At 31.8% G+C, this 14,136-nt stretch overlaps 1 pseudogene; it reads right to left on the bottom strand.

Moving 5' to 3' along the window:
• Positions 1 to 11,620: 11,620 nt before the first annotated feature.
• LOC108452324 (protein RGF1 INDUCIBLE TRANSCRIPTION FACTOR 1-like) lies at positions 11,621 to 13,017 on the bottom strand (annotated as a pseudogene).
• Between the last annotated feature and the right edge of the window lie 1,119 nt (positions 13,018 to 14,136).

Here is a 14,136-nt window from a genome sequence, read left to right on the forward strand (position 1 = left end):
GCTTGGACAAGCGGAATGACTGGATCTAAACATAATCGCTAACTTCGGCAAAGGTAGGATAGCTAGTGCCTAAGGTGCTTTTGGCCGAATGTGGTAAGGGGTTATTACGTAGTTCGTTTTCGATAAGTTAGATTAACGTGTTAGTAATTCAAAAGTAGTTAGTACGTGTGTGGATTTCGTTAACATATCATCGCAATTAGGTGTGTAACTGATACCCTCTTATAGACTAGATCGGCAAAAGCTGAAAAGCCGAAATGCCAAAAAGCCGGCATTTTAAGAGCATGCGAGTGTGCGAATGCTCGTGAGATTAGTAGTTTGATGTGTATGGTAGATTAAAGTGATAAGACTGTAGAGTGCACGATTCTGTGCATTTCGATGTTTTTGGGCTTAATTGGCCAAAATCGGGATAGTGGGCCAACGGGCCCAATACGGTAAGAAAAAGCGGTAAGTGTTTCTGGTCGTATGTAAATGGCTATGCTATGCATGAAAACCCTAAGAATAGTTAAATTACTTGAATACCCCTATGTATGGAAATTACTAATATACCCTAGGTGCAAAATTACCATTATACCCCTAGGGTTACTTTTGACTGAAAAGCATGATAATTTAATTCTGTATGATGTATGCCATGACTGTATATCTGCTGCATGGGGATATGGGTTATATTATGGAGGAAGCATCCTGGTGGCTATGCCATATTTATCTGATCTGGTGGCTCTGCCACATATATCTGTTCTGGTGGCTCTGCCACAATTATCTGTTCTGGTGACTCTGTCACATTATCTGTTCTGGCAGCAATGCTGTATATTTCTATGGCGTGTAGCGATTGGGTGGGTCAAGTAGTCTCCCCACATGGTGAAAGGTTGGTATGGGGGTGCATGTGGTTGGATATGGGTTGGGTTTTGCATAGACATGTAATATCTGTTCTGTTCTATTATGGGCCTATGGGCTTTATTCTGACTTCTGTTCTGGGCTAAGGCCAACTTATTCTGTTTCTGTGGTTCAGCTGATATAGGCTATGGTTCGGTTAGTTTACACACTGAGTTTCCCCAAACTCACCCTTTTATGTTCATCCATGCAGGTAATCCCCAACCATAGTGGACTTGGAGCTGTGAGGGATTCGTAGTGGCCACACGTTTTGCAAGTTTGACTCTCTTCCGGTGAACTAGACATTTATTTTACGTTTAAGGTTTCAGTTTTTTTTAAATTTGTAATAAGGCCGCTTAATTATTTTTGATGGTTTTAATATGTTTTGTTAAGGTAGGTAATACTTATATTTAACTGTTGGAATTGGATAACTTTAGGACATGTTTTCAAAAACAGTAATTGATTTCAAAATAACACGACAACAGGTAAAGCTTCTGCAATGAAAATATTTTCCAAAATTAATCACTTTTCCTAAAAAGGACTTAATCAAATTGGTTTCTTGGAAATATACATGACATTAAGGTGTGGCAATGGCGGTGTGCATGTCTAGGATTGGATCCGAAGGGAGCTTGATACTTAAGCAGTCTGATGGACTCACCTCCTCCTTTCCGGTTTCCTACCTAATGCTCAGCTTCCATTCACTTTAACCTGCATTAAAATTATCTTTTAAAACACTAAGTAAGTTTTCTAGAACAACTACCTGAAATGTTTTTGAACGCTTTGATGTGGCATGTCGGATCCAGCCATAATGTCTAAGCCGGGTTTGGGGTGTTAGACACCTTGTTTTCCCATATGAATGGATGAATGTGGATCAGTTTGAGTAGTACCTTTTTCAATCAACATAAACCTCCTCTCTTCCGAAAGATAGTAAAGTCATAGCTCTTTACTCAAACTAACCTGAGATGTAGGAAAAATACAAGGACAACTCATGCTTCTCAAAGTATCACCATCACGAAAAGTAAAGGGGTTAGTGACACTATAGATGTTGAACTTTAAGGGACATGCTAAATCGATGCCAGGATAAAAAATATGAGTTGGCCTTACCTTTTTAAAATGACACAAGAAATTTATGGATAGCCAAATAAAAGGATCAAGGAACGATTTTATATTGTATTCAGAATTTTTAAATTTTGCTCCCTTAGTCAAAGGCCAAGCATCAATCAAACAAAAATTGGTCGCACAAAATTTGGAATGCTTGAATTTTCCACATATCGAACCAAAATAGCAAATTCCAGGTTTAAACACATAAGTTTATTCACTTGCTAGAAAATACAACAAAGGTTTCATGCGTGTCATGATTTCAAACGTGCTGATCTAAAAGAATTTGTGCATATACGAAAATAAATAATCAAAATTCCTTACATTCATCAGGACAGATGGGCATAAATTTAAAGATTTTGCACAAGGCAATAGTTGATTCACATAATCACCACAATCAAACAACTTAAATGTCTTTCGCGAAGAACCGTTACCATGTAAGATGATATTATGTGCTTGCCGATTTAATCGGACATCATCAATAAGTTTTTCACTACAAAACAAGTCAAGAGAACACCGCCTTATACTTCCACTTAGAATGGACTTATCAACCACAAAAAAAGAATAAGGGCTAATTAAATCAAAATGAGGGGATCTTTTATAAATTAAGCCATCAAAAATTTTACCGACAACTTTAAAACCTGTTTGCCGCGGCACGTTTTCTAAATATTCCTTATCTTTGAATACTTGCGGTTGGATTTTATCTTCAACCTTTCCTTTTCTGTTCAAACAAAAGCATCTCTCTTCGGGAAAGTATTGAAGTTGAAGTTTGTCACACGAATTGTTAGAAACCTGAAAAGAAGAGGTAAGATAAGAAGAACTCACAAATTGGTTAGTGGAAACAACACTCTCTTTTTCTTGCTCTCTATCAACTTTTTCTTTCATTTCTTTTTCTTTAAGAACAATCGTTTCTTCTACACTTTCTTTTAGCACTCTCTTTTTCAACTTTACTTTCTTGCACACACTCTTTTTCTTTTTCGACTTCTTTTTTGCTTCTCTCGATTTCTTTTAGAATCCACTCGTTTTCTCTCATGATCATTTTTTGCCTCTCTTTTCTTTCACTCTCTTTTTGTTCTTTTTCTTTCTCAACGGCTTTTTTAATGAATTTCTCGATCTCTTTCAAGAATCTCTCATTTTCTCTCTTACTCGCCTCTTGGCTTTCTTTTATTTCTTTTTCTCTCATTTTTTCTTTACAACTTGAAGATAATACAAGATCGCTCATTCCCAAACCCAAGTATCTTCGGGATTTAGCCGGATATAACCACTCGCACAAGGCCGTCGGGTCTTAGCCCGGATATGGTCACTAGCACAAATGTCTTCGGGTCTTAGCCCGGATATAGCAACTCGCACAAATGCCTTCGGGACTTAGCCCGGAATTAGTAACTCGCACCAATGCCTTCAGGACTTGGCCCGGAATTAGTATCTCGCACAATTGCCTTCGGGACTTAGCCCGGATGTAGTAACTCGCACAAATGCCTTCGGGACTTAGCCCGGAATTAATCACTAGCACAAATGTCTTCGGGACTTGACCCCGTTAGCATCCGGATATTCATGCACATATCAGTAAATCATGACACATCTTTATTTCATTTTCATAACTAGAATTCAAACACAAATCAATTATTAAGCATTCCCATTTTCGGCTCAATAGCCACATACGAACAGCATGATTCGGCTTGCTTCATGACATGATTTCTATGCACATACGGCTACCCATCATACGTATAGACTAATTAACTCAACATATAATTCAAGTAGAATCATTATATCACCGTATATTTGTTATGCTTACACGTCATGACTTAATCAAGTCGTAAACTAAGTTTCATTACTCGAAAACTTACCTCGGATGTTGTCGAACGATTTCGACGGCTATTCGATCACTTTTTCCTTTCCCTTATCCAACTTTGGTCCTCTAAGCTCTTGAGCTAATTCAAACAAATTTAACTTATTAAAGTCTCATTATGCTAGCTTATGGCCGAATATGACAATGAATTTGATAGGTCATATGGCCACCTTTAGCTCAAATACAAAATGGTCATACGCATTTTTAATCACATTAAGCAATTTAATACCATTAATCTAACATTTCCTCATGTGCAACTTTATGACCGAATACACATATCATTAACTCAATATCAATTAACTAAGCACTTAAACAAATTCTCTTTAACTATACACACATTCTAAGAATGACAAAGACAATTTAGCAAACCTTAAATTCAACTTATAACAATATATATATACTCAATATTCAAAGCATTTAACATCACTTCACCATAATTTTTTACATCATGGCGAATGTTCCTTTGAACCATTCACCCTTACAAGGCACAAATTTCACCATCAAAACTAACAAGCTTATAATCCCATGACCGAAACCTCCAACAACACCAATTTAAAATACTTCATGGGTTTAAGGTAGAACCAAGAAAGAAACTCATAAATATCGAGATATAAGCACTACCATTGTTCATCTAGATTTAGCATGAAACAACATCCATCACCCATATAATTACCATAGCCGAAAACCTTACTCATTCCAAAATCCAAATCTCCACTTGGGTCACAAAAATAACTTGATATCTCATCAACACAACATCAACACCAAGCAATAATGATACATCCATGGCCGAGTGTCATCTCCATCACATGGCAAGATTTAGAACATGGGCTAGGTAGAACTCAAGCTAACAACTAAAACATGCATGCATCTCATGGAACATCATCAAACATACCTTAGTCTAATGAACCACCATAGCCGATTTTCTCCAAGCTCTTTCCTTCTTTTCTTTCTTCTATTCGCCAAGTTGAACAACATGAGAACTCTTTCTTTCTTTCTTTTTTTTTCTTCAAGTCACGGCAATGGGGGGAAACAACCACACACATTTTTTTTGTTTCTCCTCCTACTAACACTAATATTTTATTGCCCATGTTCTTTATTTTATTATTCCTAACATAAAGCATTAACCCAACATGTTTATGACATGTTTTAGCCATAACATTTTGTCCATCCTCATGCTCATGGCCGGCCACTACTAATTAGGGGAGGAAAATTGACATGCAAGTCCACCCTTTTGATTACATGCACTAATAGGCCACTTACATTTGCCTAGCACATTTCTAAATTTTCTCACATAAGTCCTATTGACTAAATTCACATGCAATTAACTAAATCGAAGCTTAAAACTTTCACACATTCATATTCACATATTTTAGACAATAATTATCACATTCAAATAATTTGGTGACTCGGTTTAGCGGTCCCGAAACCGCTTTCCGACTAGGGTCACTTTAGGGCTGTCACACACGAGCCATCAGCACAACCATGTCGAAATGGTCACACGGGCGTGTTACCTTTCCACATGGGCGTGTGTCCTGTTTTAAAGGCAAATTTCTTAAGGTTGGTTTAAAGACCCGAAAAGGTTCTGAATAGTTTTCAATGATCGATTTAGGGCTCGTAGGCCCATAATAAGAAGGTTAAAGTAGAAATAAAAAAAAATTTAATTTGGACAGAGTCTCGGTGACTTGAGGTTGGTTGTAAGCATGATATTGAGTTAGGTAATGCCTTGTACTCCGCCCCAGTGTGCGTTACCGGTATGAGGTGTTACACCAATTGCCATCCATTCATGTTCAATTTTTGTCAAATTGTGGCCTAAGTCTTTAAAACAAGATTCCAATGACCCAAAATAATTTTAGATATCAAATATCATATTTAAATATTATTTTCATCATAAAAGTTTCAGGAATTGACAAAATTTCCATTTTACCCCTTTTGCATTTTTTAGTGATTTCTTCTCAAAACTCGATACTTAGATTAAATCAAGTTTATAATTCATCATGAATTTTTTTTAATAAATATGTGAGTAATGAAAACCGCACTTTAGGTCTTTTCTCGATAAAATGGGAAAATTACAATTTAGCTTATGTACTATTCAAAATTTTTAAATTTATTCCAAAAAGTGATTTTCATCCCTCCAAATCACATTGAAATTCATTTCATGACAATTAATCCATAATAATTCATATTTTTTTCACTTTTGGGTAATTTTGCAGAATGGTCCTCATACTTTTCAAAACTTAGAATTTAGTCCTTTTAATCACATTTTCACTTTTTAAATTCTTTTTACACATTCCCACTCCAATATCAAATTTCTTTCATAATTTTTTTCATTCCAATTATTTTATAATTTCTTTTAATAATATTTTCGATGTTGGAGCTCAAAATCATGTCATGTATCATATTAGAATTTTCAAGGCATTATCATAACAGTTGAAACGATGATAGAAATTGAAGGATATAGATGAGGAGAAAAGGCATAAACGAAAAATTTGAGTGGAGAGAAGAATGTTAATTCAGGTCTAACCTGCATGAAAAAGGAAATGACTTTAGCTCCTCAAATTTGATAATAGTTTATCAGCTATATGGTGAAGGGAACTATCCTGGATGAAGAAAGTGTCACAGAAGATTAGGAGGAAAGAGAGATTGAGTTCAGTGGTGGATGTATTAACACAAGATTTGCCCTAATCTTATGAGAATGCAAAAGGTTTCTGAATTTGAGTGATGAAAATGCGTTGGTTCTATCCAATTTTGAATTTGGGATGGCTACCGAGATAAGGAGAATTGAATTATTTATATTTCATTTTAATGGGCTAAAAATGCCCTTAAATGTTGTTGGGCTTTTAATAGCATTTTTCCTTGGGTCGAAAAAAGTTGAATTTGTTTTTGGTATTAGCTGACCTTTTGTTGTACCCTCACCAAAATATTACCAATAAAAGTGCTTTTGTTGTAGCGTCTCGTTAAAAAAACGCCCCCAAAAAATATTTAATGTAGGAATTGAAGATGATAATTCAAAATTTCCTTAAAAATAATTTCTTTAGAATAGTTTTGGGTTAAGATTTTACTATGTGTATTTAAAATATTAAAATAATAATAATAATTAAGACATGTGATAAAATTTCAATTCTGTTTTTACTGACTTTATACTGTGATTAAATTATGAATACAATGTAACAATAAAGAATTATCCTAAAAATTATCTTATATTGTAGTAAAACTGTTAAAAAGATTTAATGTTTAATGAAGTAGATGATTTAAAATGGAAAAGGAATGCATGTGCTTAAGATTCTTTGTACAAATTTATAATAATCCTTGTATGTCCAAAAGAAAGGTTGAGATGAAATCAATTTTTAAAATATCTTTTTTGTCTTTTAAATCATTTTTATGGGATTGGTTGGGAATTGGGATTACCATTGCCATTCCTGGACTTCTAAAACTCCTTACTCCATGAATGGGTAGATGAAATAGAAATTGCATTAGATTCTCTCTCTCTCTCTTCAATTTAATCAAAATAATTATGTTTCTACTTCCATACTTAATATCCATTCCATAATTTTTATATTATTTGTATTTTGAAAAATCTGATTGTTAAATGATATATTCTTTTAATATTTATTTAAAATTTTCAATAAATAGCATACATAATAAAACTGTCTTTTACAAATATAATTTATTTTTATATCATAATTATTTTTAAATATTATAATAATTTTGTATGAAAATTGTTATTGAAAATGGAATCTTCAATAATAAAAAAGAGTTAGATATGTATATTAGAATACAGTGGTAAATTTATATTATTCTTTTTCATACCAAGCATATTTAAAGACTATACTCCGTTTGGTTTAAAAATATATATACTATTTATATTTTCTTGGAAAATAGAAAATATTCAAGAAAGCATATCCTGTTTAAAGGTTTTAGAAATGATTTTTGAAAAATAAAATGAAAATATATGACAATTAGAAAATAATAAATAATTGTTTTTATTAAAATGCAATGTAAAACTGGAAATAATGAGTTGAAACTCATATAAACGTAAAAAAATAATAATAATAATTTTTTCAAATGTTAAATTTGATATTCTAGTTTGAATCTATATAAATGTAATTTTTATTTTTTCTCATGTTTTTATTATTAAAATAGGTATCAAATATGTTTTCATTATTGAAAAATATTGTTTTATTTACCAAACATGTTTCTTTAATTTAAAAAAACTAAAGTAAGAATTATTTTATGAAAATAAAAATGAAAATAAAAATAGAAAATATTTTCATAAACTAAATGCAACCTTGTATTTTTACCCTTTTACTTTTCTACTCATTTAATTTTTATCTTTCTAATTTTCTTTTTATTTTATCCAGTAAAGCCTTAATCTTTAATGTAACATGTGATCCTTCAAAGTACCATAATTAATGGATAATTCTTTTCATTGCATGTGGTCCTACTAATTATTTATGTACTAGTATTCTTTATTCTCACACTTCGTATTGAGTTAAATTTTGGGCTAAATTATAAAGTAAAAATTTAAAAGTTATAATATATTTGGAATTTAGTTCTTATATTTTTGCTTTCAAGAATTTAGTTTATTTACTTTTCAAATTAAAAAATTTAAGACCAGTTGTTATCATTGTTGAATTCATTGGTGTGACATTTTGAAATTAAAAAGAAGCTCTCTTGGCAGCCATGTGACAAAAAGAAAATACATTGTGATTTACCTAAATTTAACAAAGAATCTTAACGATGCCAAAATTTATAAAAAGACCTTTGGTCGCTGACAATCTTGACATTAACCAAATTGGTCTCTCTAAAAACTCAGAGCAATTTAATCCCTATTACTTTTGAAAGTGAGCAACTAATGACAGTTAATCACAATGTTAATGCTTTTCGACAAATATATATTGATATTATAAGAAATTCAATCTTTAAAGTTTACACATTCTATCAATTTGATCTTGATTAAATAAATTTAACTTGCAATATCTACACATTCTATCAATTTAGTCATGAATTAACTATTGGAACGTTGGTACAACCCATGACGTAGTGAAAAAAATAATTCGACAACCATAACTCATGGATCAATGTGTGAGGAGTGAATCTGGATTTAAGGTAGGTACCAAAGTTATACCTTCATTAATCTGAAAAGAGAAATTTTGATGATGGTAGTTTTTTTTTTATGCAAAAATCAAACCACAACCACAACGTTATTCAGCCTCTAAGGTATCCATCCCAAAAGAAAACAATTAGAGAACTCTTGAAACTTTGTCTGAGGATTTCAATTTTTTTTCTTTGATGCTAGAAAGATACCATTTTGAGTAACTAATCATGGTAAGAAAATAAGAGAGTTGTCTTTTCTTCTTCAAAGCATTACCCTTTTGAATTGACATAAATCTCGAAGGGGGATTTTAGGGATCACATTCATAAACCTTATACTCTTTCCAAAATTATATCAATTTATATCAATCCTTTAAATTCTTCTTTGACTGAAATTATCGAATAGATTTATTTAATAAATTCGTTAAAATAGATTTATCCACATAAAATAGAAACATATTTCACAATATTTTAATTTGACCACTTTATGTGTGTGTTAGCATGCATAGATATCGTATATAATTTTAACCTTATCAAATTAATTTAATTTATTGACAAGTTAAGTATAATTCCAACTATCTTGGGCTCTGATCTTTCCAATCATAATGTGTAACTATATAGGATCCTTTAACCTAGCAAGTAATATTAAAACACTTCTAATATTATGAATAGTGAGTGACATCTAGCAACACATCATTGCTACCCAAGTTATAAGAAGTTGTGGTTCAACATAGCCTTTCTATGATAATAGCATCATGTAGTATATCTTTTTTTCCATGATATCTATATTGAACACAAGTAATGGAATAATCAAACTTGTATAGTCTAATCTTTTATCCATTACATCCTGAGTAAACTTAGATATATATGATATCTTATATTAACTCATTTGAACATGATTATGCATTTCTAGTCTCACCTGATCAAAGGGCTAGAGATATCATTCCCATTATATAGGAAGGACAAATCCTATCTTGATCATTCATATAGCACTACGTAGATTATGGCATCCTTGACACCAGTCTTTATAGTATAACCATTTATAGAAGATGTTTGACCGTGTCAAAGCATTTGACTTACAATGTTGGAACTTTGATGATCTTAAGTCTAAGAACCATATGTATAATTATCAATCACTATGAGAAATACCGTGATGACTATTACATAATAATCCAAGAAGCATTCTCATGGTATATACCGTGATGACTATTACATAATAATCCAAGAAGCATTATCATGGTATATTGTTCTTTAACAATACTTATGTGTTCACTTGATATCACATATCCATAACAACATTTTGTTATATTCAAGAACATATTAGTCTCAATGCATTAGTGTTGTCCAAGCCTACAATAATACTTGCCTAAGGACATGTAAAAATAATCATATTATTCTTAGGACTTTTTTATTAAACAATTTATTTAACCCGCAGAAATAAAGGCTAAAAGTAATAATGCCCACGTCTTTATTAATTAGCTAGGTAAACAAGTATCTTATTACAATCATCACATGATTGGTCTTTGAGAATACTCTAACATTAAAAAATTTAGCCTGTAACATTTACATGTTCTATCAACATTTACATAGAATATATAAATATTGAGAAATAAATTTGTTATTATACCAATCGAAATTATGTACAATTAACGAAAAATATTAACACCGTAATTTATTGTCATTAGTTGCTAATTTGATAAGAATTAAATTGCTTCAATCTTTTATAGTGATTGATTTGCTCAATATCGAAATTGAGAGAGACCGGAGAAGTGTTTTATGCAAAAATTCTTAAAATTCATGTTAGATTTTTTTTAATTAGAATAAAGTATTTAAATTAACTAATGACATTGTAAAAGTTGAGTTATCAAATTATACCAAAAAGTGTAGAGATTAAATCTCAAATTTGAGTTAGCATAAGGATCAAAACTAACATTTGATCATTGTTATATAATTTTAAAAATAGAGGAGCATAATTGAAATAAAACCATTATCCTGTAAAAAAAAAGGATTTAGATGAGTCTCATGTAAGAAGGCGATGCATTATAAAAATTAAAATTGAGTTATTAAATTATATAAAAGAAAATAAAGTATAGATGGGAAAATTTGTTAGAGGGATGAAATTAAATTTATTATTTAAATAATTTATATTTTTATAAATTTTAAAAGATTAAATTAAATTATTATTATTTTAAAAATTACTAATTTATAAAATTTTAAAATTCTATATAAAAAATTTTGGTCGAATCTTAAAACTAAAATTAAGTTCAACTGTTGTTAAAAAATTAAAAAAAGATAAAGAGCGTGTGCTTAGTTAATATTTCGTTTCTCTCAAGTACTAGTACCCTTATAACGACTTGTTTTTTAGAGTGGTAGGGTTTTTGACTGGTCAAAAAACTAAATTACTCTCCGTCCACGAGGAAATTGTGTGAAGAAAATCTCAAGGACTTTTAATCTTCCATTCCATTCTCTCACGACACTTGGAAAACAATTTCTTACAACATCCTTCATCACACATGAGACCTTGAGAGGGTCGATATTGAGATTTATTTATAAGACTATTTCCCATCCATCCATCATCTTTCATTAGCCTTAATTAGAAGGTAGCTACCTCTTCACAGGCTTAATAATAAACAATAAGTTCTCCAATTCATTAATAAATAAATATAGGAAAACGTTAATCAATAAAAACTCTTCAACCAATGCAGATAATCACTCGGATTTAGTAAACCTATAAATATAAATAATGATATAGTTACGAGAAAAAGAAGAAATTGTACCAATACTTAACTTGGAACTGGGAATCACGTGATGCCATTAATTAAGACAAAACCCCCCGACCAAGTGACTAAATTAATTTGAAAAGAGAGACAGACAGAGTCTTATAGCATTTTGAAACTAATGATTCAGTCCAAAATTAAAAAAGTAGACCAAAAAATTTGTAATTTGAACTCTTTAGGGTTATGATTATTTTCTAAGTTATTGTTTTTGCTAACATAGAGGAGATCTCTGGGGAATGCCTTTTCTTCTACTCATGCTTGTAGCCATGTCCTCATCAGACACCTTGGAAGCTGATCTCCCGCACAAATACAGCCCACTTCTCTTCTTCCTCACAATCTGGTGCTGATCAGAATTGTATGCCATACCATTGCCATTGCCATTGCCATGCTGGTGTTGTCTGACCCTGAGGACAAGCTTTGTCGCTCATTGCTATCCACTACTGTCGAATGTGGCGTCTCGTTTGTCATCTCATCCTCTCCCATGTCTTGTGGAATCAAAAAGTCAGGGCTGATTGTCAAGGTATTGCATGTCCTTAAGAATGGCGTGAGGTCTTTGTAGTGTTTTACCACAAAATCCACCTGATAATTAATAATTCAGTTCTAAAAGGTTAAGCCTCATTTCATTGCATGCTGCTGCTGATCAATATTAACATTAGGTTAGATTAGAGTATATACCTTGCAGCCCAGAGAGCAATGGATAAAAGGGTCTTGAAGACTTCTGTCACAAGAAGTACAGTAGTTTCCAGCGCCTTTGAATTGCCTGTTTTGAGGCCTCTTCTTGATGAACACCACTTTAGCACTGTTAATAGTATATGCCTAACCCAATTCAAGTCATAATCATCAGTTACCAACTCTGAGCTGAAAGGCAAACTCTGAGTGAAATAATGAACTAACCTGAACATTAGAGCAATCGATAAGCTTCTGAACATCTTCCAATCTGACAACATCATGGTAGACGTAGCGACGAACCTGCAGAAGCCTGTGAAAGCGATGTGAGGGTATGCAATGAGGGCAGATACTGATGCAACAATCCAAGCAGCACACGTTCTTTTCATTCTTCTTTGCTGTCTCATGGTAACAACACCCCACAAAGAATTTTTGTGTGTACAGTGCTTCTAACCATGCGGGCTTTTCAATTCCCTAACCCACCAACATCAAAAACAATCAACATCCAATTCAACCGCAAAAGCCAATAACAATTTTGATAGACCAAAAAAAAATAAAAGAAAAGACAAACCATGATCACCATAAAACAACCGATTCTTCTCCTTGTGCAGTACTGTTTATCAAGACAGTGGGTTTGACAGGAGAGAAAAAGAGAGAGAGAGAGAGAGAAAGGGGGGGATGGTGATGGTGATGAGAGAATTTATGGAGGTTCACAAGGAAGAGAAAGAGGTATATATTAATTCCTTGAAATACACAACATTTTGGCCATAGGTGGGATTATAGTTAGTTTAAATTTTGCTATAAATCTTTTGTGAATTTGATATTATAATTTAGTGATTTTTAATTTATATTTTTAAATATTAAAATTTTAGTCATAATTAAAGTGTAATTAATAAATTCATTAAGTTAATTTTTATATTTTTAAATATAATACTCTAAACTTATTATTACATGTGTAATGTCATGTTAGCTTACTAGTTTCACATATTACTCATAAAAAAGTTAATTAATAGATATAATTGCAATAGTTTTATCAAGACTAAAATCTCAAAATTAAAAAAGTATAAATATTAAAAATGATCTAATCAAATAATATGAATTTAAGTCTACAACTTCACACATTATACTTGACTAATAATATGATTTAATCAAAGAAATTTAATTGATACTATGAAGGAATTTAATTGATACTATTCAAAGTATAATGTATAATAACAATATTTGACATTACAATAATATGTGGGCTAATGAGGGGAAATGGGGAAATGGAAAAGGGAGATAAATAGTAAAGATAGGAGGAGAACGTGGGTTGTGTTTCCATGTCTCCCATACTACACCACCCCTTTTCAACTAATTTTTTTTGGGGTTATATGACCTTGGCTTAAGAGCTCCCTTATTTCTCTACTAAACTAAATTAAAATATGCTCCTCTTGATTTTGGTCATGATTATACTCTCTGATTGGCGTAAAGAGTTGGCTCTTTTGCTGCCAACAATTCATGAAATTAAACAAAAACATAAATTAATAAATAAGTAGAAATTAGAACTCCAAAAAAACACTTCTATACCACCGACTAGGATTGATTTATCAAGCGATAAGCTTGAGCTTCATATCAGAAAAGCAACTTGTAAGAATATACAGGCATGACCAGCTAGTTAAAAAAACAACCCCCCCAAAATTTAAAAAAAATATATTAGCAGTACTAATAGCACACCTTTTTCTTGGAAACATGACATATAAATGTTGTTTTTGCGTAACACATTCGTTGTTTTTGCGCAACACATTCTCTCAA

Source organism: Gossypium arboreum, chromosome 8, assembly GCF_025698485.1.
Source record: "Gossypium arboreum isolate Shixiya-1 chromosome 8, ASM2569848v2, whole genome shotgun sequence".
In the NCBI taxonomy this organism is placed as follows: Eukaryota; Viridiplantae; Streptophyta; class Magnoliopsida; order Malvales; family Malvaceae; genus Gossypium; species Gossypium arboreum.